At 36.3% G+C, this 27,473-nt stretch overlaps 1 protein-coding gene across 1 annotated transcript in view; it reads right to left on the bottom strand.

Moving 5' to 3' along the window:
- The window catches only part of DLC1 (DLC1 Rho GTPase activating protein), a 380,636-nt gene that overhangs the window by 317,801 nt on the left and 35,362 nt on the right, over nucleotides 1–27,473 (bottom strand). The gene's annotated exons all lie outside the window — the stretch shown is intronic.

The following is a 27,473-nucleotide window of genomic DNA, read 5'->3' as shown; positions in this document are numbered from 1 at the left end:
AGAAACACTGTGAAGCTTTTTAGAGATGCCAGATAATTTGTCCCCTTCAAGGCCTATCAAATCATAGTGGGTGAGACCTGGACATTTGCAATTGACCGAGTTCCCTAGCTGATTCTTACAAACTTGAAGGTTTGAAACTCAACAACGTAGAGCAGTGATTTTAAACAGTGGTGCACATAAAGATCAACTATAGAGCTTTGTACAATGTTAATATCTGGCTGCTACTCCCTTAAATTTTGATTTAATAGATTTTGGATGAGGTCCAGGCATCTGTACTTTTAAAAAACTTTCAGTAGTGATTTTCTGTGTACCTCTGTTCGAGATCCACTGATATAGTATAGGAAGAAGTGAAATACCAAGAGCTTAGACGTACACAGTTGCTGTCATTATGCAGCAAGTTTAGCTTTCAGCTTCCTAGCAGTGAAAGCAAAAATGGGAAGGTTTTATTATACATATCTTTTTGTAATGCCCATCACAGTGCAGGGCATAAGTGACACTCAACAAATATATTCTTATTTATTGGAAACACTCTTGCATTTCTTTTTGGTACCTCTTATTATGGTGGTAGGACCTCTAGATTTAAAAAATTCTTCTACTTGCCCAAAAAAGCATATGAAAATATTGTCAGCTAAGTATAACTCTAAAAATGCTAAACTATTTGTTTGGAAAATATGCTGATATTTAATAATATCTAAATACTTTTATTAATTATTGGGTAACAAAAAATCCAAAGGTTAAATCCCCATTTGTTTTTGACTGCTTTCATTTTTAATTGTACACATCATATTTAAATGCAACCTGATGCTTTTATGAGCATGTAAGTGGTTCTTAACCTTGACCAAATATTACAATCAGCTGGGAAGTGATTACCTTTTTAAAAATCCTGATACGCAGGCCACACTCCCAAACAATTATATCAGAATCTCTGAAGATGGGACCTAGGCATCAGTATTTTATAAAGCTCTCTAAGTAATTCCAATGTGAAGCCAAGGTTCCTGTTTTGATCAATAGTACCAAACTAGAGAATGCCTACTAGTTACCTGGGGAGTTTATTGGACATGCAAATTCTCCTCTCCCATACAACTGAGATTCTGATCTAACAGGTTTATCTGAAAATTTAGATGTGATCATGCTGCAAGTGGTCTTTGAGAAACAACGACCCAGGAAAAAAGTCAGTTTCTAAAAAGAAATCCAAAAGTAAATGCTGGCAAAAGAATTAAAAACGTGATCTATCTTTCCAGCGCTGCTTAATTACCTTTTACCAGTGGGTATGACTATTGGAGACCTTTAATCTGTGATACATGCTAGGCAGCAATTACACACTGAAGTCCCAGAACCTCCTGACTTACCAGAATGCAGCAGGAGATACACTTGAGAGCAGCAGACCACTGAGACACCTTGAGTCAATCTTTTGAAAAATGATTTTTAGGTTATATTTTGAGCTGGTACTCATTGTCTTTTTTTTCTCTACTGAGCTTTTGAAGGCAAAAAGAAGAGTTCGAGTTGGAAACACATTTTCTCCATGGAATAAAAAATTGTGAAAATTCCCTGAAATACTTCGGTTTCTGAAATTTGGTAATTGATTTAAAAATTCTACACAATGGGATGGCTAAGAATCAACATTCTATTTCTCGGAAATTCTCAATCTTAAAACTAAATGTTGTGAAACACAGAATTTTATAAACCGCTAGATCTTTTTTGTAAAATGTATTTTATTGCCACTAAATTCTTAACAATGGGTTATATTATGGGTAAATAGTTATTGGGATAGAAAAAAATTCACAATATAGTTTGAAAGCTTTATAACATGGTGTGTGTAGTTAATTGCTATCATATCTAGCTGCGTGAAGAACATTGATAAATAAAAAAAAAATGAGAGGATGAATAGACAGCAAATGAGGATAAGCTATTAAATCCTCAGTAAAATGAGGATGAGCTATAAAATCCACAATTGCTTCTTCATGTCAGTCAAGTGAGGGTTTATTAGGCTATGACCTTAGTTTAAGTTTTTTCAGTTGTCCCTCTCAGAAACACTATTCAAACTAGTTGAAGTAAAAAGAGAACGTCCTGGGGATATAACTGAGAAGGCCAGGAGGTAGATTCAGGCACAGATCCATTTAGGAATCAACCAAAGTTCTCACAGCTCTATCTCCCTTGTCTCCAAGATGGCTTCATTTCCAGGTAAGCATTCTTGATGTGATGGTAAACATGGCCATCTGGGGTTCAGTTCTTTATCTGGAGCTCAAGACAATTTCAAGACAATCTTTCTTAGAAAAAGTGCTCTCAGCAAAACAAAACGAAGCTGGATAACTGTGGCCGAGGGGATAAGATCTGACTAGCCAGAATGGGTGATGTGCTTACCTCTAGGTCTTGGGACAGGGAGTTATGGGTGGGAAAGAGGGGGTGCAGAGTGGAGGGAAGGGAGTCATGTGATTGACAGTTTCCTAAGGCCAAGTAGAGCAGATACAGAACTAAAAAGATTCTGGGCAGATAAATGGTAATGGTTTCCCACCATAGATAGTATAGAAAATGAGTCCACAAAAAAGAAATATTTTTAGATCAGATCTTGGAAATTCATATGTAACATTTTATCACAGCTCTTGTATTTGTCTATATAAGTTAGTGGTTTTCTACTTCCCTGTCAAATTTCCTTGTTAAAAATAACAAAATGTCTGTTTATTGGAAAGCATTCTTAGGTTGACGTTTCATGAAAATGATGCAGCAAATTAAATCTGAGATCTATCATCACATAATTTCAACAAGCTACTAAATTTGACCAAAATAAATCCACTTTCACACAAGTTATTGTAATCAACTCAACAATATGTTACATTGCAAATGAGACCTAACTAACTATAGTCAGCCTCACAACAGATATTTATTGCATTTCTTTGGCTATAAGCAAATGCTGATGGGAGATAGCCTTAAAAAAACCCAAAAATGGTGTACATGGGAATTATGATCTAGTTTGGCAGCAAAACCCAAGAAAAATTAGCGTGAACAATTATAAAACAATATATCACCAATCACTAAATGATATAATACATCCTATTTGCACTCATGCTAATAGGAACATTAGAGTTCTCACTTTAATCCTATAGTTTTATAACTTGTATGCACATAACAAATTCCTTTACATTCTATTAAACATTACTGGAGAAGTGTTCAATTCTTTTCACTAAGAAAGGCAATGCTCGGGGCCAGCCTGGGGGTGTAGTGGTTAAGTTCATGCACTCCGCTTTGGCGGCCTGGGGTTTGTGGGTTTGGATGCCGGGCATGGACCTACACACCACTCATCAAGCCATGACATCGTGACGTCCCACATACAAAATAGAGGAGGATGGTCACAGATGTTAGCTCAGGGCCAATCTTCCTCTTTTTGCTGAGGAAGATTGGCAATGGATGTTAGCTCCTGGCCAATCTTCCTCACCAAAAAAAAAAAAAAAAAAGAAGGCAATGCTCTAGATCAATTTTAAGGTTGATCTTTGCTTTACACCATTCAGGGCTAGAAAATCTGTTTTACCTAGAGATACTGGCAGTGAAGAGTGTGAAGTGCCTCCATGAAAATGCAAGAAAAAGATTCAAATGCTTTTTAATTTTAGCAATGAGGAGCTGGCTAGCAACATTTGTGAGAGTAGTTCCAGGAGAGTGGTGAAGTTGTAAGACAGAGTCACATGAAGTGTAAACAGAAGGGGAGAAAATGAAGACGATGATATTAAACTGGCCTTACAAAAAGCTGGGCTGAGAAGAAAAAAATGTGTTCAGGGCTCTTTGGTTATGTACAGTTGGCTCAGGTTCCTTTCCTTACCCGGCCCCACCCTACCTTGCCTCTCCTTTTTTTCTTCTCCTTTTTCAAAGATAGGGAGACTAAATCTAATTTGCAAGTTGAAGAGAAAGAGCTAGTAGAGGGAAAAGTGGTTGATAGCATAGAAATTTAGGAAAATTGATGGAGCCATGCCACTGAGGAGGTCGAAGGGATGGCATCCACAGCACAGGTGAAGGTGTCGGCTACGGAGAGATGCGGGATTCCCATTCCATTATGGCTGAAATGGCTGGAAGGAAGAATTCATGAAAAGGCATGAAAAGTCCTGTCCTCTCCGTGGGGAGAGGACAGGAACTTGAAGGAATGATTTGACCCATGACTCTATTGCCTCTTTGAACACAGAGGTAGGTTTCACTACTGAATGTGTGTGAGGGTGTTCCGGGGCAGGAGTGCCCAGTAACGCTTGAGGATGCGGTGAAAAAAATCTTTGGAATTGCCACTTCAAGGGCTGGGGAGTGTCACATTTCCCCAAAGGAAACTTCTATTAAGGCAGCTGCTGGTCAGAAAATAGCCTGGATTAGAGCTACTCTTAGGTAAACCAATCCCAAACGCCCGTTCCATGTGTGAAGATTTAACAACCAAGTCATTTTTTCTGATTAATTGTCAAATATCTAAATGATAAATCCACTTATAAGTTGCATGACTCTTAAGCTTTCTTCCCTCAAAATGGCAAGAAACTGATTTTTGTTTTATCTCTAAAACTGACAGACTCAAATGAGATTATGCAATTATGTGCAGGTTGTTATCTTCAATTGTGTATGATGTCAGGGTACTTTGGCCTATAAATTTTACAAGACATGCTCTGTTGGCTCAAAAAAAAAAAAAAATCTTCTGGGAACAAATACATAAAAATGACAAAGCTTCTCCTAATTACTCTGTGTTTATTGAAGGGAGAAAGAAAAGTGGATGTTCCTATAGATCATGGATTTGATGACAAACTGTAAGTGAATTCCATAGTTTTACAAATGAGGATGATATTCCAAATAATGCTCCCATAACTAGCGAGCAATAGAGTTGAGATAGAATAATGACTTCTAAGCCACTGCTTTTTTTACAAAATAGATCTCCATAAGCCAGGACGTCACTGCTCTAGATTTTAAATATATATATACGAAGCTAGTAATTTTAGTTTCCTCTTCTCAATCCACAGAATTTGTTAGCATTTTCTTTGGAGCTGTAAAAATGTGCAGGCATGGGAGTTAATAATGAGAATGTATTGAGAAAGTATGTGTGTGAGTGTATGTGTGCACACGTGCGTGTGGGCATAAGGGAGAATGAGAGAGACAGACAGGAGGATGATGTGGCTGAGGACTTGGGGTGGGTATTGGCAGGATGAAATTGAATTCCCTTACAACTGTGATATTCTATCGATTGAGTCATTATTGAATATCTGTGATGTGTAAGAAACCATTCTAGACTTGGGGGGAATAAAAAATGTAATACCTTTTAAGACTTGGGAATTCAAGATATAATTACTTAAGCGTTTAATAAAAAATATAAAATAATATTTGATAAATTGTCAAAGTAGGTAATAGTGAGCTGGAGTGCACTGAGGTTTTTTACGAAAAAATGGAATGAGTTTTCTCTCTGCCTTCTCTCTGTCAATAAATCTAACTATTTCTTGAATTTATACTTGAATTTTTAGGCTGCTTTATTGGACCTATAAACAACAGGCGTGAAATATAGACTGGAGACTCAATATTCTGATTATTTCACACTTGAATGTAGTCTTAGGTAGCTGAAAAGTTTAATACACTTTGTCGTGAGTTAAGTTGTGTTCCCCAAAAGATATATGTTCAAGTCTTAATCCCTGGTACCAGTGAATGTGACCTTACTTGGAAATACGGTCTTTGCAGATGTAATCAAGTTAAAATGAGATCATACTGGATTAGGGTGGCCCTAATCCAATGACTGGTAGCCTTTCAAGAAGCGGGAAATTTGGACACAGACACACACACTGTGGAGAAGACTATGTGACGATGGAGGCAGAGACTGGAATAATGCATCTTGAAGGCAAGGAGCACCAGAGGTTGCTGACAACCACCAGAAGCTAGGAAGAGGCAAGGAAAGATTCTTCCCTAGAGCCTTCGGAGGGAATGTGGCCTTTCTGATACCTTGATTTTAGACTTCTGGCCTCCAGAACTGTAATAAAATAAATTTCTATTTTTTTAAGCCACCCAGTTTGTGATTCTTTGTTATACAGCCCTAGGAAACTAATACATACATTTTCTGATAACACACCATAGGAGTACAAATGTGAAGTTTACCAAGAATGAGACATAGATAAAGAATTTTAGAGCTTCAGTACAACTTTCTCAATGATAAATGAGTAAATTTTAGGACTATACTATTCCCTCCCCAAAACTGATTAATGGGAAGTGGGGACCAGAATCCAGGTAACTTGCTTTCCATTCTATTTGTTTTTTCATATTGTCCAAACGTACAAAGGAAATATATTATGATATGTAGAGATAAATTGGAAAAAGGGACGACTTCTAATCGTGATTTTGCCTTATTGTGTAACTTTAGCAGGAGTTGAGCCTTCCTTGAAAATAACATTTTATCAAATTTTACTGTCCAGAATACAAATGCCTGTCAAGACTAATCCTTGAAATGAGAGACTGTTAGTACAACAAAGTGACTGTCCCTTATTCAATCTTCATTATTTTCACTTTTCCAGACTTTCCCATAAAAACAGATTCTTATATTTTTTTTCTTTTAAATGCCATCATCTGGACAATTGGGGCTTTACAAATTTAAAAATTCTTTTCGGAGTAACTAGGAAACTTTTCTATTCGTGAGGCAGCTTTTTAACACACAGCAACTGGACAATGCAGAAAACAGACTAGCTGAGGAGGAAATTGTATTTTCCCAGAGTTCTGCTCCATTGCTCTGTCTTGTAGGATCCAGTGTCACGTAAAAGATGTTTGATGCTATAATGGCCTATTTATTTGACATATTGCCGAAACACATAGAATATTTTTAAAAAATTCACATACCACCAGAGATGTGAGAATGTATTTGGTCACTGGATGCTCACAGATTTAAGCCTTGAAAAACAAACTTTCCCGATATCTTTACACTTTTTAGAGGAGGGAAACCAGGGTTATGTGACCTAGCTCCTGTGTTAGAGGAGACTGAGGGTTTCTTGCATAAAATAGTCTATAAAAACCTGCATTTCTAAAAATGTATAGTAAAATGCAAACTTTTGAGAAGAGAATATGTTTTAATTTGTAGTCACATAGTTTTTGAGCTGATCATCTTGAGGCATATGCCCTAAAACATTAAAATAGTTTTCAGTCATCTCTCAAAGATTTTCCAAAAGCTCTCATGGCCCAGTGAACTTGTACTTTGTCCTCAAAATTTACATAGCCCCCACCTCTTTTTGCCTTCTTCCTCTCCTCGACACCATTCCTACTGTTTCTCAAGTTGACAAGTTGAGAACTCAAGCCTCCAGCAAACACTCAGTTTTCCTTTGAATGAAAACATTAATCAAGGTAAAGCAAAAACAGGGGAAGGAGATGAAGGAGTGATAGTGTATTTTAAGGCCTGTTGCCTGGTTTTCATTAGTCATGCTGTTGGCTTTCTTTTAGGTCCACGTTGATTTCTTATATTTCCAGGACATGCTGGTGAATATTTTAGTCAATTGAGTATCTTTCGAATGTTGAAATATGTCTTTTATTTTTTTCACAGTCAAAACACAGAATTCTGTCTTACACATGATCTAAGCCAACTGAATCATTTTCACATTAAGTAATAAGGTCTCCTTTCTTGTGATTAATTCTATGTTTATTTCTTTCAACAAATCACATCACCACACATGACTTCATGTAATGGCTATGCCTGAGGCTTAGAAGGTCCACATGGTTACATATAGCAAATAATATTGCTGTATTACTCTGGGGACTAGCTCTTAGGGACCACTGTGTGGGCAGATCTGCAGGGGTCTCTGTGGCTATCTTTTAAGGGATGGTCTGGGTACAGACAACTGTGTCTAAAACTCCCAACCTAGGAAATTCCCTGCCAGCAAACACCATCAGGTCATAAATATAGTAAAAATTGATTCAAATAACAGAATCAGGATGCTGCCTGTGATCTCAAAAGGCCATTTGATACTGACACAGCTCCTGAGCAGAGTTTTGTCTGCCTCAGACAAATGGGTCCCAGATTTGATTTTACAACTATGCAGGCCACTGAATAATTTTGAGATTCTTACAAAGTCCCCAGGAAGAGTAAACTCCTGGATCATTTATGTTGCATATTGATCTGCTCTTAGCTATCATATAAAGTTGACATTTTTTTCATCTTCAATATTTTTCTCTAAAGAGGTGTTTCTTAATCCTTCTTGGACATCAGAGAGATCTGGAGAGCTTTTAACAAACAAACAAAACATTGATACGCCCACCCTGCTCTGATCAAATTAAATCAAAATCTCTCTGTGGACTCTAATACTGATATTTTTTTTTTCTTTGGTGAGAAAGATTGGTCCTGAGCTAACATCTGTTGCCAATCTTCCGCTTTTTGCTTGAGAAAGATTGTCCCTGAGCTAAAATCTGTGCCAATCTTCCTATATTTTGTATGTGGGTCACAGCCACAGCGTGGCTTGATGAGTGGTATAGGTCCGAGCCCGTGATCCAGGCCTGTGAACCTGGGCTGCCAAAGCAGAAAGTGCCGAACGTAATCTCTATGCTGTGGGGCCAGCCCCAATGTATTTTTAAAAGCTGCTGAGGAGATTTTAATGTGCCACCAAGGTTGAAACCACTGTTCTAATGTATGGCCTTTACTGGTGACAAGTGTTTAATCAATAGCATCTTTGTAGTCTGATGGTAGATAAGATATCATAGTTTTTTGTTTGCTTTTTTAATTTGGAATTGCCCTACTTGATTCTTAGTTGTCTCTCCGGAGTCAGTTTTCAACAAAATAGCCAGAATGATTGTTTTGAAACAAATCAGTTCATGTTACTTACTGACTCAAAACAATTCAAAGGCTTCCTATCACTCAAAATTCAAATTGTCTGTGGCTAAGAAGTTGTTGAGGTCTGGTCTGTCCCTAAGACCACATCTCCTACCACTCATCCGTCTCTCACGTCACTCTCCTCCCACTGAATTTCCAGCTGTTTTTCAAACATGCCAAGCTGAGAGCCTCTGCCAAGAAAACTCTTGCCTAGATTTTCATGGGCTGGCTTCCTCCCCTTTTCCGGGTCTGTCTACGTTCAAATGTATCCCTGTACAGAGGCATGCCCTGTCCAAAACAGCCACCTCCCTTCCATGATAACTCTCCATCCACTAACCCTGATTCATTGCGCTTATCAATACACACAACAATACCCTTTGCAAGCTAGGGGTCAGCAAACTTTTTCTATAAAGAGTCAGAGAGTAATATGTTAGATTTTGATTGTCTTACCATCTCTGTCACAACTACTCAATTCTGTTGTTAGAGTGTGAAAGCAGCCATAGATAGTATGTAAACATATGAATGTGACTGTGTTCCAATAAAACTTTATTTACAAAAACAGGCAGAAGGTCAGATTTGGCCTACAGGTGGTAGTTTGTTGACTCTTGCTGTATGAGTGAGATTCTTCCATATATTTGGGTTTAGTTGCTGTATTTTCTATTACTAATACAACCTTCTGCATTAGGAAAGAAATACCAAATTATTAATGCATCCAAGTGTAAATCAGCAAACTTCAAATGTAATTAGTATTTGGACCAATCCCGGTATTCTTTCAAATTCTAATGGGAATATATACCTTGTATGTTCTTTATGAGTCAAAGATCCTTTGAGGGATAAAACCCCAACTACCTCTTTTTCTCTGGTACATTGGGAAATTTGTAGCAGATCTGACATCAAAAAACTGCAGCTAGTTGTAGTTGTTTGTGATATCACAGAAAGAAGAGTGACATCATTTTCTGAGTACTACTAACCTTCTGCCAGGCACCCTTGGTGCCTCTGTCTTTCTTAAACCTACTTAGTGTAGGAAAGAATGTCTTTGCCCACACAATTCATCTTTGATCAGCAAAGTTATGATAGCTGTAAACACAGTCACCTGGTAGAAATGATTTTTTCTGGACCATCAGCTTTTTAAACTTACTCTAGGAATAGCCTTCCCAGTGGAGGATGAAATGACCATAAAAATAGCTCAATGTTCCATAAAGTGTGTTCCATTGAACATTGGATCTGTGAGATGATAATAGGTATTAGGATGGAAAAAGTCTTTGGTCAAATAAATTTGGGAAATACTAATTTCTTTACTGCAAGATTTTCAGAACTTCCTGGGTAAAAGTATCAATGGATATTTTTACCCATTATGAATTTTGAAGAAGGAGCTAGAGTATATACAAGCTTCTCATTCTTTTTTGATCATTGAAACCTGTTTTACTTGTAGTGTATCTTGTAGAAATAGGGTTCCATGGAATCCACTTTGAGAAAGACAATTAAATCCTATGCCCATTAAAAGGTATTTAATAATCTCTGGAAATTTCTTTGGCATTGTCGAGTTTCACCAATGCTATGATATAAGCTTCTTTTATTATTATTATTATTAATTATTTATTTGAAAACATGTTAATAAATATAAATAGATATGAAGTAGTTTGCCTGAAAAATATCAAATTTCCTGTCTCAGCTCTTGTTGGTTAGCTACATATCTCAACGTAATGTCTAGAAATAGTGAAATTGCTTTCACATATTTAAAATTTCAGTAAAAAAGTTAAAGTAACCCTATTCATTTTTTCTGAGATGAAGCAACTAATTCAATTTCCATATAATATAGCAATATTTCAAAGTAGGCCATGGTCGTGAATCCTAAAAAATAATAGCTCAGTAAGAGCTTAAGGTTCATGGGACTTTAGATGAAAAATTATATCAAAGGAATACTGCAACTAGTAGAAGGAAGTAAATCAATATAAAAAGACAGGAAAAGCAATAACTACTTCTTTTCAGCAGTAATTTCCTTTTCGCTTTACTACCTAGCATTTTGTGTTAAACTACCTTTTCTCCCTATTTATTATCTACATGTATTCTTAGAAATATTTTTCAAGAACAGTGCTTTATTCATACTTCCTCAGAAAGTGAATTCTAATTATGATATGTGATATTAATATTCAAGCAGTTCAAACTTGAAATGCATCCTGGGATAAGTCTACCAAACTATCACTATGAAGAATTTCATTCATCTTCAATATATTTAAAACCCCAAGTGGACAGATGTGTCTGACTGGAAGGCCAGAAGAAACATGGTGTTCTGTATTTGTTTCCTTCACCCCTATTTTGTTCTGTTACCCAATTTAAGCTGAACCCAAAGGAGTACATGAGGGAAATGCCAGAAGCACAGACACCAGCTTTGCTTTCCTCTTAACACTCATTATCCACAGGCTTTTAGTATTTTTTTAAAAACAAACTAGAGAAATAACATATAAAAATGCTATAATTCCAATATCTTGAATTTGTATGTTAGAGGCATTGGTCCTCTATGATTTGCTAAATTATGCTGACCTGATATGAAATCACCCCTCATGGCCATTGGAAGCTTTCAAGGGCAGCTGAAGTTCTAGACTAGAATTTATCCAAGTGTTCCATCCAATGTTAATTTCAAAGAATATTAATAGCTCTTTCATAAAAAAGAATTCTGGGGGCTATTTAATTAGGGAAACACTATGTTAAACAGAAGCAAACAGATCTCAGAGAAGTTATCATACTTCTAGCCTTTGTATGATGATAAGCATTATGAATATCCAAAAGGCGGCTGTCGTATCACATTTTTATAACACGTCTTTGTTAATGAGTGGCTCTGTTCCTTAAACTAATATTGAATGTTTGACATTTCTCTCTATCTCTTTTACCCAGGATTTACTGTTCTTATTTAGGTGCAAATTTAGGCAACAATATTCTGCGGTTATTCAGAATCTGCAAAGCATCGTATCAGTCATGTCCGTGATGTGAATACACCAATACATTTTTTACGCTCTAGAGTAGATCTGTAACTCACAAATTCTTCTCAAAAAGCAAAGAAAAATATTTCAGAATCAAACTCAGAGGATAGTTTTAGAATTCTTGGTCTTTAAGAAGATCTTATCAAATGAGTGACAAAGAGAAGTTTTCAATGATTGATATGGTAAGATTAGGTGTGTTCTACACTTTCAAAAGAATAAAGAAAATTTCTAGGTTAAAAAACTTTAATGTATTATTTTTAAGACCAAAATAATATTGAACTTTTGATTAATACAAGCTATAGTATTTCTCTTCTCACAAATTTGTCTTATCTCCAGTTATTTTATTACTAAATATTATTCCACTGCACTGTCTTTTGAAATTACAAGAACACAAACAAGTATCATTCAGTGTTAGAAGAGATTCAGGGTGATTATCTGCAGTATTTACGGTTCATGGACACTTTCAATGCAATTTGAAAAACAGTCATTTCATTTCAGTAATTAAGTTTTTGCTTTCTCTCTCTAATTACATTCTTACTGGTTTGTACACTTCCCTTTTCTTCATTTCTCTAACTGGAGGCTGTATAAGATCTAGTTTCATTTTCTTCATTGATATGGAATTAATAAACTAATAGTCATAACATTCACACATGCTTCTAGCCTTGCTCCTTATTTCTCCTCAAATGTGTACTCCGTGATATCTGACCAAAACGTGCAGGAACCTGCATATTTACTCATTGCTGAGCGACTTGCTATTTTAGGTCTTATTGTTGGTCTTTTGACTATATGGCCACTTTTCTCTACTTGCTTTTGAGAGTAACCTTTTGAATTTTTTTTTTTTTAGTTTTATTATTAAAAGTGGTCCTCATTGGGCTTATTCTAATTCATATTTGTAGCATTCTTGAAATTATCTTTCACCTGCTTTGGAAAATTCTTGACCATTTTCTCTCCAACTATTGCTTCTGTCCTTTTTTTTTTAAGTCTTTGCTTTTCTTTCTTTTTTTGTGACAGGTGTTTTTTTTTTTTTTGAGGAAGATTTGCCCTGAGCTAACATCTGTTGCCAATCTTCCTCCTTTGTTCTCCCCAAAGCCCCAGTAGATAATTGTATGTCATAGTTGTACATCCTTGTAGTTGCTCTGTGTGGGACGCCACCTCAGCATGGCTTGATGAGTGGTGTGTAGGTCTGCACCCAGGATCCGAAACAGCAAACCCTGGGCCACCAAAGTGGAACAGGAGAACTTAACCGCTATGCCACTAGGCTGGCCCCGCTTCTGTCCTTTTTCCCTCTCTACCTACTGACTTTCCAGAAATAAAATTACATGTATGTTAATATTTTCTCTGTGTCAATACCATATTTTTAAAAATTCCATTGTTTTATCTGTGCATAAGTCTAGCTACTACTGATTTTCCAGGTCACTAAGTATTCTTTTGCTGATTAAATCTTTTGTGTAGCTCATCTGTTGAAATCTTAATTCCAGTCATGCAGTTTTTAAGTCTAAAATTTCCATTTGATTCTTTTTAATAGATACATCTGGTGAATTTTATGGATATCTCTGTTAAAATTTTCTATTTTATTGTTTATTTTCTTGAATATATTCATGAGTTTTTAAACGTCCATGACTGATAATTCTAATATCTAGATCATTTGTGGGTCTATTTCTATTATCTGTTTTTCTTTGCTCCTGTTCCTCAGTGTGCCTGGATGTTTTTGATCAACTGTTAGATATTTGCATGAAATATTGTAGAGACTCGAGATAATATTTTCTTCCTCCAGAGAGAGTTCAGCCTGTTTCCTGGTAAGCAGCTATAGTGTGGGCCAATCACACTAATTCAATTAGGAACTGAGTTACTTCTGGGCTAGGCTGAAGTCTTAATAAGATTTGTTCTCCCTGGTCCACTTCCATTCCAAGTGTGTTGCATTCCAGGGTCCTAACTGAGAGCCTGGGGAGTTTACTTAATAACTTCTCCTGGGTTAGACCTGAGCTTCAGTTTTTTTCTCAGCTCCATGTGACTGCTGAAAGGTCTTCTTGGCTTCTCACGCTCTAGTCCTGTGTGGCCTTAGATTTCATTAATGCTTTAAATGCAAAACTTCTGAGTATCAGGCTCATTTCCCTGTATCTCCTTCTCCATGGGTCATACCCCCTCATGTTCTGGCTGCTAGGAGAGCTCTGAATGCCAGCATTTGTCTCTTTCTAAGTATGGGACTGCTGAAAGCTCTGCTGCCTTCTTGCCTCTTAGCAGTGGCTCTCTGCCTAGATTCTCTGTCACTTTTCCCTTGTCAAATGCTTGAGAGGATGAGGAAATATTCTGAGAAGAAAGGCACCTCACAATATGTTAGGCCATCTCTCTGCAGTTCCCTCCTTTTGGATATCTTGGATCCTAATTCCTACCTGCTTCAACAGCTCTCTAATGTGTTCATATATAGATGAGTTGTTGTTTTTTTTTTGTATTTATTTTTCAGCATTACTATATTTTTGGTGGGATCATTAGTTTGCTGTGAGCTATTCCATCATAGCCAGAAGTTGAAATCTCTATTTGATTTTAAGTTGAGAGATTCTCATAGACTCCAGGAAAATTTGAGAAATTAAACTCTCTGTCATAATTCTAGAAGAAGCCAGAATGAGCCTCCTGACCATCCCGTTCATAGATGTATCGATTTGACATTTCAGAAGAACATGTATGTACTGAATCCTAAAGTGTGGTAAAAAGGAGAATTAAAACACAAATGAATATATTATATCTTTAGGAAAAATTCCCTAGAAAATTATGAATCTAAGGAGGACAAAACAAGATATGAAAAATATATGGAAATACAATTAGAGGAGAAATTATTCCCTTTACATTTTTTGATAATTCTCATGTAATTGGTGATTTTTCAACACCTTTAACTTGGATTGGCTTTTATAGGGTTTCAGTTACATCAACATCAGCAAAAGTGAGGGAGAAAAGGCAGAAACTACAGTATTTAAACTAAATGGAAGACAAAGCCTGTCTCTAAGATGTCGGAGTGATAAGGGATTTAATTGACTTTAAAAAGCATTCAGGTCTGACTAACGAATATGCAGTGCAAATCACCTTACTTGTCTTGAATGCAACATAAAGCAAACTTGGAGGGAAATTCCATTTAAGGCTTTTATTTGTGTAAGCGATTATGAAATTTTCAAATGTAAAACAGTCCCCAAATTAAAGAAATCACTGCGTCTACAAATTCCACAAAAAATGTGAAAGAGCTAGGATATTCCTGTATAAGGTCATGTATTCTCCAAACTCTATATTTAAAAGAATGAAAAAGGAAGGCAGGAAAGAAGAAAGGAAGGAAGGAAGAAAGGAAAGAAAAAAGAAATGAAGGGAGTGAGAGAGGGAGGGAGAAAGGGAGAGTGGAACAAAGCAGAGAGGAGTAAGGAAAGAGAGAGAGATTGAGGGAGAGAAGCAGGGAGAGAGAGAGAGTGTTAGTTAGTTAACAGCTTCCTGGTTTGATCTTACTCCACGCTTTTGGTGTCTTTCCACTTCCCTCCAAAAGTCAGTAGGCAGCTGGCCATAGATTGCTGTATTCAGTATGTCTTTAACCAGGAACAGAAAGCAAAATTGTTTCTGAGGAGAGGTGGGAGGGTAAATGAGTGATCTGAATAAGGAAGCAGGAAGCTCTAGGCACTAACAAACACAGGCCCATACTTCAAGGACAGAAGCACAAATACACCACGTAGATCTTCACAGAGCTTGCAAACTAGAGAATGGAACAACAGCAGCAGAACTTGTAGCATCTGACTTTCCACCCTAAACCCAGAGGTATAAACACAGGCACAAAGTAAGGAACCATCAATTATTAAAGCTGTCACCTAGAACAACCCAAAAGAGTAGAACATCTGGTTAATTCCACAAAAGCCACAGTAATGGGTAGGGACAGAATTAGTATCTATGACACGCCAGTGACTACAGACTTAACTAGACATTACTGTAGGGAGGCCTCTTTTTTGAGTGATATCATCCCACTCTGAGGTGCAACAGCTGTAGAAGAAAGGAAAACAAAACAAAAATAACCCAGACGTCTCTCTTTTTCTAGGTTAAAAACCTGAGGAATCTGCATACTCAGCACCTAAGAGTTTTCTGCAGAGCTAAACTTAATTCAGCCTGTCTATGCGCTACTGAGAGATACAAGGAAATACACATTTCAAACCCTTGTGCCCATATTTAGCATACTTCCTCTCTAAAGACAACTGAGAGAATCCTAAGAAAAGAGCTATGGAATGGTTTAAGTCATTGCCAAATTATACGGTTGTTGACTGAAACAGTGACCAGCCCATTGGTAAAATCACTCATAAACATGTTCACTACCTGAATGGCTGTGGGAAAAAATTTAGTAGCATATCAATTACAAACCAGAAATATCACAACAAAACAAAGAACGTTTGGTTCAGGGAGCTCCGCTTTGGCAGCCCTAGTTTGCAGGTTCAGATCCCAGGTGCGGATCTGCCCCACTCATCAGCCATACTGTGGTGGGGACCCACATACAAAACAGAGGAAGACTAGCAGAGATGTTAGCTCAGGGCAAATCTTCCTCAAGCAAAAAGAGGAAGATTGACAACAGATATTAGCTCAGGTCCAATCTTTCTCACCAAACAAACAAACAAACAAAAAAAAAACAAAGAATTTTTGATTTGTTTTCTAAAAATTAAAAAAAAAGAACCTCAATGGCTAATTAGTCCTAAATGGCTTTACAATATTCAGTGAAAGAATGGTATAATTCCCTCTGGAAAGAGTAAAAAATAACGTGGACAAATGTTCCATAATTGAGAACAAAGAAACATGAAAAATGCTGTTAGAAAATGATATTTACTCTCAATATCAAAGAAATTTCTACGTTGCTCATCTTACTGTCATGGTACCACTCAGACAACAACTCTCAAGAATGTAAAATATATGATATAATGTATTTCAGCAAGACCACGACAGAATTTAATCTCATGTATAATATACTACTTTTGGGCATTTAAAATCTATTTGTCTCTTTTCTGTTATTTTCAAATTGTGAGAAATGAAAAAATAACACGCATTCCTTGCTTTCTTCTTCTGATTTCTGCAAACCCTTCCCAATGGAAAAATTGTTATTGGAAACCATGGTCTGGGCATGTTCATTTAGTCATGACTAAGTTTTAAATCATCAGACACTGGAGGCAGAAACCTTTGGCTCTATGTAAATTAAAAAAAAAAAAAACAAAAACCAGGAAAAAGAAAGGAAAAAAACCAGCTAGGACTCAGTTCTCATGTCTCTTGTGATTTTAAAATGCTCCCCTATACTTTTCCTGTGTTCAGGGCTCTAGCATTCACTGCATTAACTACCATCAGCAACTTTTCTCTAAATGTTGAGTTTTTGGAATCAGAATACAATTCATTTTCTGTAGAAATAAAATGATCACCCTGGAAGTCTATTCATCTCCAATTTTGAGATTAAAATATATGCTATTTTCTACTAAACATTTTTTGTGCATTCATCGTTAATATCATGTGATTCTTTTTTTTTTTTTTTTTGCTTGAGGAAGATTTGCCCTGAGCTAACATCTGTGCCAATCTTCCTCTATTTTTCACGTGGGCCACCGCCACAGCATGGCTGCAGACAAGTGGTGTGGGTCTGTGTGTGGGAACTGAACCCGGGTTGCTGAAGAGAAGTGTACTGAACTTAACCACTAGGCCACAGGGCTGGCATCCAATATCATGTAATTCCTATGTTTTCTTATTAGATATATGATTTATGATACTCTTTTTGTGACACTGAGTAATACAGTATCTACTTGGCATAAATTAGATTTGGTTCAGGTGAATGTGTGGTTGTGGAGAACTGTGTAGTATACATTTTCAAATATTTTATCCTAGTTGACGAGATTCACTCTACTAGTAAGTGGTGGCTATGGGATTTTTGTCCAGGCAATCTGACTCCAGAGCCTTTGCTCTTTACTACTTTTCTTTTCTTTTCTTTTTTATTTTGTGAGGAAGATCAGCCCTGAGGTAACATCTGATGCCAATCCTCCTCTTTTTGCTGAGGAAGATTGGTCCTGGGCTAACATGCGTGCCCATCTTCCTCTACTTTATATGGGACGCCGCCACAGCATGGCTTAACACGCCGTGCGTCGGTGTGCGCCCAGGATCTGAACTGGTGAACCCTGGGCTGCCGCAGCAGAGCGCACGCACTTAACTGCTTGCGCCACTGAGTCAGCCCCTTTACTACTTTTAATATTATTTTAGAAAAGAAAAAAGCAGGCTGCTTTTAGATATTAGATATAGATATTAGGTCTTTATTTCTTCTAGGTGACATTACAATAAAATCTAGGTTAAGATTTAAGGTACAAAATCATATAAGAAAACTTTTTCTAATATTTGCTGCCATTCTGGAATATAAGGTGTTGCTGTAGTTGTTTATTTACCTTTCATTTTTATTTTTTGATTTTTATGTTTTTTTTCAGTTAGATCAGTTACATTGATATTCCTGATTCTTTGAGAATACTGTGCAAACTAATCTCAAATATTAAAATATCCTGCTTGTTTATTTAACATTTTTCAGAAAATTACATGTTCTGTGTGTTTTCAGGCACTGAAAGATTTCTCCAGGATGGCATATGTGTAAATTCTCCTGAACTTTGTCCCCAGTATAGTGAAATTTGTGAAAGATTCAAGGTCCAGTGTATTGGCAGCATGGATAACTAACTGTTAATACATATTTTACTCTGAAGAGCACAATTTTTGACACAAAGCTCATCTTGGAAACTACTTCTAGTCCACTTGGTCAACATCAGTGATTATGGCCGGGCAGGCCTCTTACCAGGTGACTCATACTCCTTTGCAATTGCTCAGTCCATGGTATGTTACTGTGGGTATCCACTTACACTCAGATGGAAAAAAGGGTGGTAATGAATCATGAAGCCCTGGAATGGAAGCGTATTTTCAAGCAATATTCATCAGATTTCCCAGGGTGGAAAGACTAGTTTCTCTCCTGTATCTCCTAAAATGTCTTTTAGGAGTAGTGTCCATGTTATCCTTAAAATAATTGCACCCCCTCCTTTCTCCATAGTATTCAGTGTTAAATTTTTCCTTTTAAATTCAGAAACATTCTATCTTGGTTTAGAACATTTTGGGTGCAGGTGATGTGATTTCTAATATACTGCTCCAAATGTACAATAGCAGATTTGGCAACAGGGGGAACACCATTGTTTTTTGATCATTTTCTGGGAGCTCCAGGGGGTTTTGGGACATCTGTGCTTTCCTATCTTGGGTCCCTTTAGTCATTTTGTTTTGAGACCGAGATGAACTCAGGCAACTCAGGCAAGTTTGCAGGCATTTTTCATGGATTACTGAGGAAGCCAATTTAATGAGCATCTTGTACCTTACAAGCCACAATCATTCCAGAGGTTAACCTTACGAAGCAATTAAGAAAAATCATCCCAGTATTGTGAAATGACCTAGAATCAGAGATCGCTGGGCTTGACAAAGACTCTTTTTATGTAGAAAGCTAAGTATACAGTTGGATTTGAGTAAATAATAGCCTTTGGAGATGTGGAGATTGGCACATAGCTCAGCTCCAATGGAGTTGATATCATAGAGAGAAATAGAGGCAAACTTTGCCTTTGCAAGAGGAAGAACAAGGGAAGGTCATATTGGGATTCATGGGACAATATTTCCAGGGTCAAATGAGGGGTAATTATCTCTTTCAAAGAAGAGATTGTGTTGGTATTTGTTTTAATTGACCCAAGAAGTGCAATTTTAGAACTTTATCTATTATTTACTGGATATTGTATGTATTACTGGCAAGCATAGGACAGGATTTAGGAATGTGACACAGGAGACGTGAATCCTGGGTTGCCCCTTTGCATGTTAGTCGCAGGTTGTATGTGATGTGAAGAAAAATCAAAATATCAACCATGAACACAACGGAGTATTATTGAATTGCGGAAAATTTTTCAACTTGGTGACAGCTATAACTTTGTAATACAAGGTTTCCCCAACATTGTATTATTGTGGAAGTCTCAGTAACTATATGTGCCATTGGGATTGTCAGCTTTAAGTCCCTGAATCTTATCATAATTCATAACTCTTCTGATATCATTTTCTTTTAAACTTAGGAAAACATGTTTTTAAAGAATCAAGGAGAAATTCTACAATAAAGCATGAAAATTAGAGGTAATGAAATTTAGAATATTGTTTAAAAATAAAATTAGATTTAGAATTTGAAAATTAAATTTATTTTTAACTGAAATTGTACTTTATTTTTTGAACATTCTTTTTCTTTTTCTAGTCTATTACTTAATGATATTTTGATGACTTCATATTTTAAGACTGAAAAGTTTTCCCGAATAAGGCTTGCAAAATGAATGGCCATGGACAAATTTTTCCAAATAAAATTATCGCCACAAAAAAAAAAAGATACACATGAATATATGTCAAATTTTCTTGAGATAACTGTGAGATAAAGGAAAATAGAGAGATATATATTTGAGAAAACAAGGGAGTATAATTATCTTTTTCCTGGTTTAGGTCACATTGAATTCATCTATTGGCTAGTTCTTAATCAGACTTTACTGACTTTAAGCCTGACTTGTTTTCAGCTGCACCTAGCATCCGATTTTGTTTGTGAGTCTTAAGACATCTTATATAAAAGATGAAATAAGACCACAGCAATGGTTGAAGAGTTATCTAATGAACAAAGCTAAAGTGAATTTAATATTTAAAATAATTTTTCTTCACAAATATATATGATATTTATTTATAAATATATCAAAAATGAAAACTTCATTCACTTTTAAAAATTGAACCAGGTCATAGTTACATCTATATCTGCCCATAATTTGACTGACCTTAGTAGTTATATCTGTTCTGGAAATTAGCCATCACACAATCAGAGTAAAAGAGTTACTCAGTGTTATCCTACGTACGGCTAGAGGAGATACTGAAACATTTTCTACTCGAGATGAAAACATCCAGATATCCTCATGCCAAATTGATGATGTGATTGCTATAATTCACAAAGTTTTTACTTTTCAGCCATTTGCTGAAGAATTAGGTACAATTAACCATCATATAACCACCAGAAGAAAATAAAGTGGCTAATTGAAATTATTGCTCTGTTATCCAACTTGAGCTGCCTCAGTATATTACACTGATGTCAGATGATCTTAGAATTAAAACATGTTTTCCCTGATACCTTGAATACGGCAACAGTGGGAACCAAGACCTAAGACTAATGAAAGACTACACATATGATTAATTCAAGCCATGCTGATCTCCCTTCATAAAATCTTGAGTATCAGGGTTAGTGTAAGCCCACATCATACACGCTTTGTGGCTCTGGGACTGGGATTCCTCACTGCGATGTTCTAACGTCAAGACAGTCATTCATGTCTGCATTTGCACAGCCACCTCCACAGCAGAGCTGATTGCAGCTCCCAGATGAGAATGACTATGCTATGAGTAATCATAATGAAACAACAACAGTGGCTTACAGTTTCTTGCTTTTGTTCCTTTCAGAAGTTGTTCACAGTCATTACCTCACTCGTTCTTCACAACAACCCTATCAGGCAATTGAATCCTTATTTTATGGAAGAACTGAGAAATAGGTAAGTCACCAGCCCATGTCACAATGAGTCTCTTCAGCACTTTCACCAGAATCAAAAGATGAAATAGTTTAAAAATATATAATTCTTCATAAAAATAAAGAGGAATGGGGGCCAGCCCAGTGGTGTAGTGGTTAAGTTCGCATGCTCCGCTTCGGATACCTGGGGTTCACAGGTTTGGATCCTGGGCGCAGACCTATGCACTGCTTATCAAGCTATGCCGTGGCAGGCATCCCACATATAAAGTAGAGGAAGATGGGCACGCATGTTAGCCCAGGGCCAATCTTCCTCAGCAAAGAGAGGAGGATTGGCAACAGATGTTAGCTCAGGGCTAATCTTCTTCACAAATAAATAAATAAAATAAAGAGGAAGGGAATATAATTATATGTATGCAATAAGATAACTAAAACATTCATTTTATCAAAAAAGATTAATAAAGCAGTAAGTCATTTATAGATATTCTTGGTTTTATTCGTTATAATGATGAAAATAGAGAAATTCCTTGTATGTTTACTAATAGAATGCATGGCCCAGGGTATTTTGTTTTGTTCAGATGATTACTGAGTCCAAGCTGAGCAGCCAATTCATTTGTCTTGTTTAAGGAACCATATCTCATTGGAAATTTCATGACTATCCTCAAAAGAATTTAAAGAAATGCCACTAGCTTGGCTGGGTTTTCTTTTTATTCAACTTCCTATAACTTGAAACTCAATAGTACTTAGTTACCATTGTAGAAATGTTATTTTATAGTTAAATTTAATTACAAATACGCCATCTTTATCTGCTAAAATATGTATTAGAATGTAAAAGATGCTGATTTCCGCCGTTTAAGCAAATAAATACATTCTGAAATTGCAAAATTTGACTGCCTTCTTTTATCTGCCTGTCCACTCAGCTGACAATCAAACTTGAGAATCCACTGCAAAACCTGTCTCAGAATGTTAAATTACGTTATTATATGTGCCAAGGTTTAAAATCTTCCTCACGGGTAAATGGTAAAATTAAAATGTTTTAATTGCCACTCTACTAGTATTTCTTGAATATGCCATTTAAAAAAGCGTGTGATGAAAAAGGCAGAATTATTTTTTGGACTACGTGCAGCTTGGCTTGTTCATGTAGTTACAAAAAACAAATGTTTGTCCAACAAAATGCTGAGAATTGTTGTCTCCTGGGAAACTTATACAAGGTCATAGTTTCGTGAGCATAAAAAAATCTTGTAAAAGCACACTAGCATGTAATGTGAGAAAGTAAAGAAGCGGTTGGGGAAAACATTTGATTCTGTTGGTTGAAACATCTAGTAAGAAAAAAATCATAAGTTACTGTCTTCTTAAAATACTATTTCATATACAAAACGCATTCACAAAGTACATTATTTTCTTCAAAGATCATTTCCACCAAGTTCCTGAGAAGGCAAAAAATAATGATCAAATTCCAGCAATATTACAGAGAAGGGAGGTGTTAGACGTGGAACAAAACTGCCTGATGGGTGCACACAGAGAAGGAAGTATAAAAGAATTTCTTAATATCCATAGAACCTGCCCTATTGGGACAGTTTGGTGGGGGTATGCAGGTAGTAAAGATTACAGAGCATAGAACATGTGGCTGTGACTTCTGTCAACTCTAGGGACCTGTTGGTTTCCTTCACCGTTGAATCTCCATGTGCCAAGTGCTTGGCACGTGGTAGACTCTGAACTAGTATTTGTTGAATGACTGAATGAGTAAATAGTAAACAACCTAGTTAGACAAAGGTGTGGGAATTGATTTGATATCAGAATCTGTGGACAGTTCACCACAAAGGAGGTGAAATGACTTCTAGGTTTATAAATCGAACAAAATGACTCCTTTGTTAATAAAAGCAAATATTACAAGCAAATATCACACGCATGGAAATATTTGCCTTTGAGAAAAGGGAGGAGATGGAATGTTGTACAAACAGAATCATACGTGTTCAGATGTACACATTGTCCACGCACTGACCACACAGAAACGTCCTTGACTAGCCTGTTAAAATGCATGTGTCAGATTGAGTTACTTTTGTCCTCAAAACCCCCCAAAGGGTCACATGACATTCAGGGTAAGAGCCAAAGGTCCTCAAAGATCCTCACTTCTTGGACCTTATGTCCTGCAGGTTCATCTACCTTCCTCTGCTCCAGCTAGACCTGCCCCCCAGCTCCTATCTGAAACCCTTAAGCTAGCTATACCCCCACCCACACCTGCAAAGCTCGCTCACTGCCTCATCTCCTTTAGGTCTTTACTCCAACGACACCTTCTCAGTGGGGCATTCTCTGGCCATGCCGTCTAAAATTGCATTTCCTACATTTTTCCTGCTCTATTTTCATGTATCACTATATACCATCCTATATATTTTACTTACACAACTTTTATATTATCTGTCTCCCTCACTGCAATGTAAGCTTCATGAGGGTAGGAATTCTTGTCTGTTTTGTAGTTTTTTTGTCTATTTTTTGTATCCGAAGCCTTTAGAACATTGTTTGGAAGACAACATTTGTTGAGTTAACAAATGATCAAATAAATAAATTAACCAAATTAACAAAAATTTGGGGGCTTTCTGGTTGAACTTTATTATCTATTTTCCTTCATTTCCAAATTTTTAAAAGATGCAAATTGATTGAAACATCTAGTAAGTGAAATGGCAACTATTAAAAAGAAAAAAACCTTTGTGTCTAAAAGAGGAAAAACATCAATTCTTTTATAGATATCGTGCAACAGAGTTTTCCGTAACAGGAATATCTTAGATTAGAGGTTCCTTACCTGGGGCTCATGGATTCCTAACGATTTCAGAAGGGGTCTCTGAACCTGTATATTTTTAGGCTAATTTGTGTTATGCATGATGCTTATTTTTCTGGTAAGATGGACTACAGCCTTCATCACATACTCAAAGACAATGTTTACAAAAGTCTGGTCTTTTTACGATCCATATTGGTATAATCAGTGTCAGGGGGTGCTTATAAAAATTGTATATTTTTGGGCCCCTCCCCAGACCTACTGAAACCAGAGTCTCTGGGGGTGAACCCAGGATATGATGTTTTGCAACAAGTTTTCCAGTTGATTTTTATCCAAATTTAATTTCATGATTCACTGTCGCCAGTGGGTTGTAATCCCCAAAGTGTGATAACAATGTCACATGGCTGTTTTCAAGGTTACCAGGGTCACTTACATCTGATCGCCTCAGTAGGCCAGTGAGGTCTATAAAGGTAGGCAGCTATTCTGCTGTTTCCCTGGCAAGGAAACGGATACTCGAGGAAGAAAAGTGATTTGACCTAGTTCTCAAAGTGAAGTCCAAAGTTCCTTCACTTTACGTGTTTACTTTCTGAAGACGAGCTTCTTCCATAAAGAATTCACAAGGATCTTCCTAACATTAGTAGCCATAACATTTCTGGTAGCACTCAAGACATTTATTGAAGCTTTCAAATGTTATCAGGTAAATATGTAGAGCAATGTAGACAACAACAGCCCAGGCAAATGAAATTTTAGAAGCATTGCGTGACATCTCTAAATAGTTTATAAACTTTTTGGCTTTTTCATCTATAGATCGTTCATTTATGTTGCATTCCTCTACTGTTTCTGTTCACGTTGCCCTTTTTCTTCACGATTATTTTTGCTTTTATGTCCAGGATCACACAGCGTAGGAGTAGTAGGCCTAGAGCTCACATGTGAAAGTTTTCCACCTTGCCTACACTGTCCTTGAAAGCAAGAGTTATGTGCTTACATTTCTTTTATATGGGGCTTAATGGGTTGTAGATCCCCCAAATAAGATCACCTTTGTGATCCCTCAGGTTTGAAACCTAGGATCAGCTCCAAACACAGATTCCACTAACACTGATGGAGCTCCTATTACGGCACTGTTTTAGGTGCTGGCACAAACTGTTCCAGCTGGATATCAAGCTGCAGAAAATCAATTCAAGACAACAACATAATGAAATCTGCAGTGTTACCAATGGGTTTGAACGGCTGCATTGCTTATTTTATTCTGTAGTTGAAATAATTGAAAACATTGTCCATTTTTATAATACAACCTTATTTGTGGCTTAGATGATCTGTACTAAACTCAAAAATTGGATTTAAAATCTTTGTTCTTGATACGTTTCTATTTCTGTGCATGATCTGATTGCACTCAACATTTTTTAAATGCATCTCTCTTTCTCAGAGTATTGTGACTCCTTTCCTGCATCTAGCACTCATATTAAGTGTTTGATGAGTGTTTACTGAATGAAAGAATGAAGATAAAATATTTAGAAAGCTACCATTTCTATGTCTATTTTGTTGAGTTATTTAAAATATTTTCTTGTTAAACAAATATTATTATATATTATGAAATATACTCCTATGCTATATTGTTATAATAATGACTGGAAAGTTCTTAGACATTAAATCAGGAGCAATGAAGCTAGAAGTAAGATATATCTTCCAAAAGATATAAAATGAAATAGAAAATTATTTTATAAATATATCAGTCATGAGAAAAAAAAATAGAAAACTAGTATAATATTTATTTATTTTTTAGAGAGCAAGGAAGGCAAGTGCAGTTAATTTAATTAAAGAACTTGGTTACAGGAAATTCTAAGAATTCTAAGAAGAATAAAACATGAGCAGTTTTCTAGAGGAAACCAATACATAAACAAATAATGCTAAGTGAGACTAGGAAAGTAAATACAAAGTTCCTACAAACTCTCGTTGAGATCTGGGAGTTTAGTTTCATGATGTTATTTAGTCACACTTATCCCTCCTCCCCCTCCTAGAAGTAATTAAATCTTTAGTTTTTATCTCTGTATTATGGTAGAGTATGACAATAGTTGAAAGAGGAATTATTTATCATTTCTCCAAATTATCATCAGTTACCATCTTCTCCAAAAGACTTTATTGAAGTATAGAATAGCTTCAAGGAGAACCAACACAGACAATAATGTATTAGTCGTATGAGAATTACGAACCTCAGGGCAAATCTCTTGGTGAGTAGCAGACACTAGAAAAACCCTCTAAATGTTGGGAAAGGGCTATTGCAAAGCCCTTTAAGAAAAGAAAGCAGAATGGTTGCAGGAACTACAGGACACGAAGTTTACGTCATATATGGATATACAGTCATACAATCATCATATATGGATATACATTATACAATCATCTTATCTCTTACCAGAGATAAGAATTTTAATTCTAGCCAAAATTTGAGTGTTATGTTTACTATCATTAGGTGTGCAATTTCAATGGAGCAATTTTGGCAAGATTCATAATTTTAGAGTTGGAGGGAATCTTAACGATCATCTAGTCTCAGTCCCTTGCTTTATAAATAAGGGACATGAGGTCCCGAAAGATAATGTGACTTTCCTAGGGTCAAACTGGGTAACAATTACAACATGGAACTCTTAACTCCCACCCCATGGCTGTTTATCCTAATTGAAGTTTTGATATTTTGGAGCCTTTATAAGATATAGTCCATAAAATGTTCTAACATGGGGTGAGCCTATTAAAGAATTCCCTTGAAATGCTAAGTTGGCATGTGAGAAAACTCCAAAATAATACTTTGTTCTCTGTTACCACGGAGCTCACACTGTATAATATATTAAAACAGTGATCTGATATTAGGTCATCACTACAATTTTGAAATCACAGATGTTGCTGACACTTCATAAGTCAGTAGTTGAAAGTACTTCAGATGACCTTTTGAAATATGGCCTTAATCTATAATTGCAAGTTTTTCCCCCCTCAAACCATATTTGTTGACATTTCCACCACTATCCTACCCCTGTCAAGTATAATGAATACTAAAAACCATGCCCATAGTTTTTCTTCACTTAGAATAAAAGTGTGCTTATAGCTTTTGGTAAAAATCCCCCAGAAGTTGACGTATTGTTAATTTGATAACCAGTTTTGGAAAATAGTGTATTAAAGATAAAGCCTCATATGATATAAGAATATAGAGTATTCTTTTGTAGAATAGAATCCACTAACTCATTAACCAGCTAAAAATGTTAGCACTTCCATAGATTAATCTATTTCTTGTGTCCAGCTGATGAATAAGAATTCTTTCCTAATAGAATATGATTTTAAACAACCAACAAACTATAGTTTGACTTTCTAAATGTAGCGCTTCTTCTAAAAGCTCTC

Source organism: Diceros bicornis, chromosome 29, assembly GCF_020826845.1.
Source record: "Diceros bicornis minor isolate mBicDic1 chromosome 29, mDicBic1.mat.cur, whole genome shotgun sequence".
Taxonomy (NCBI): Eukaryota; Metazoa; Chordata; class Mammalia; order Perissodactyla; family Rhinocerotidae; genus Diceros; species Diceros bicornis.
This window is presented reverse-complemented; position numbering and strand designations above follow the sequence as displayed.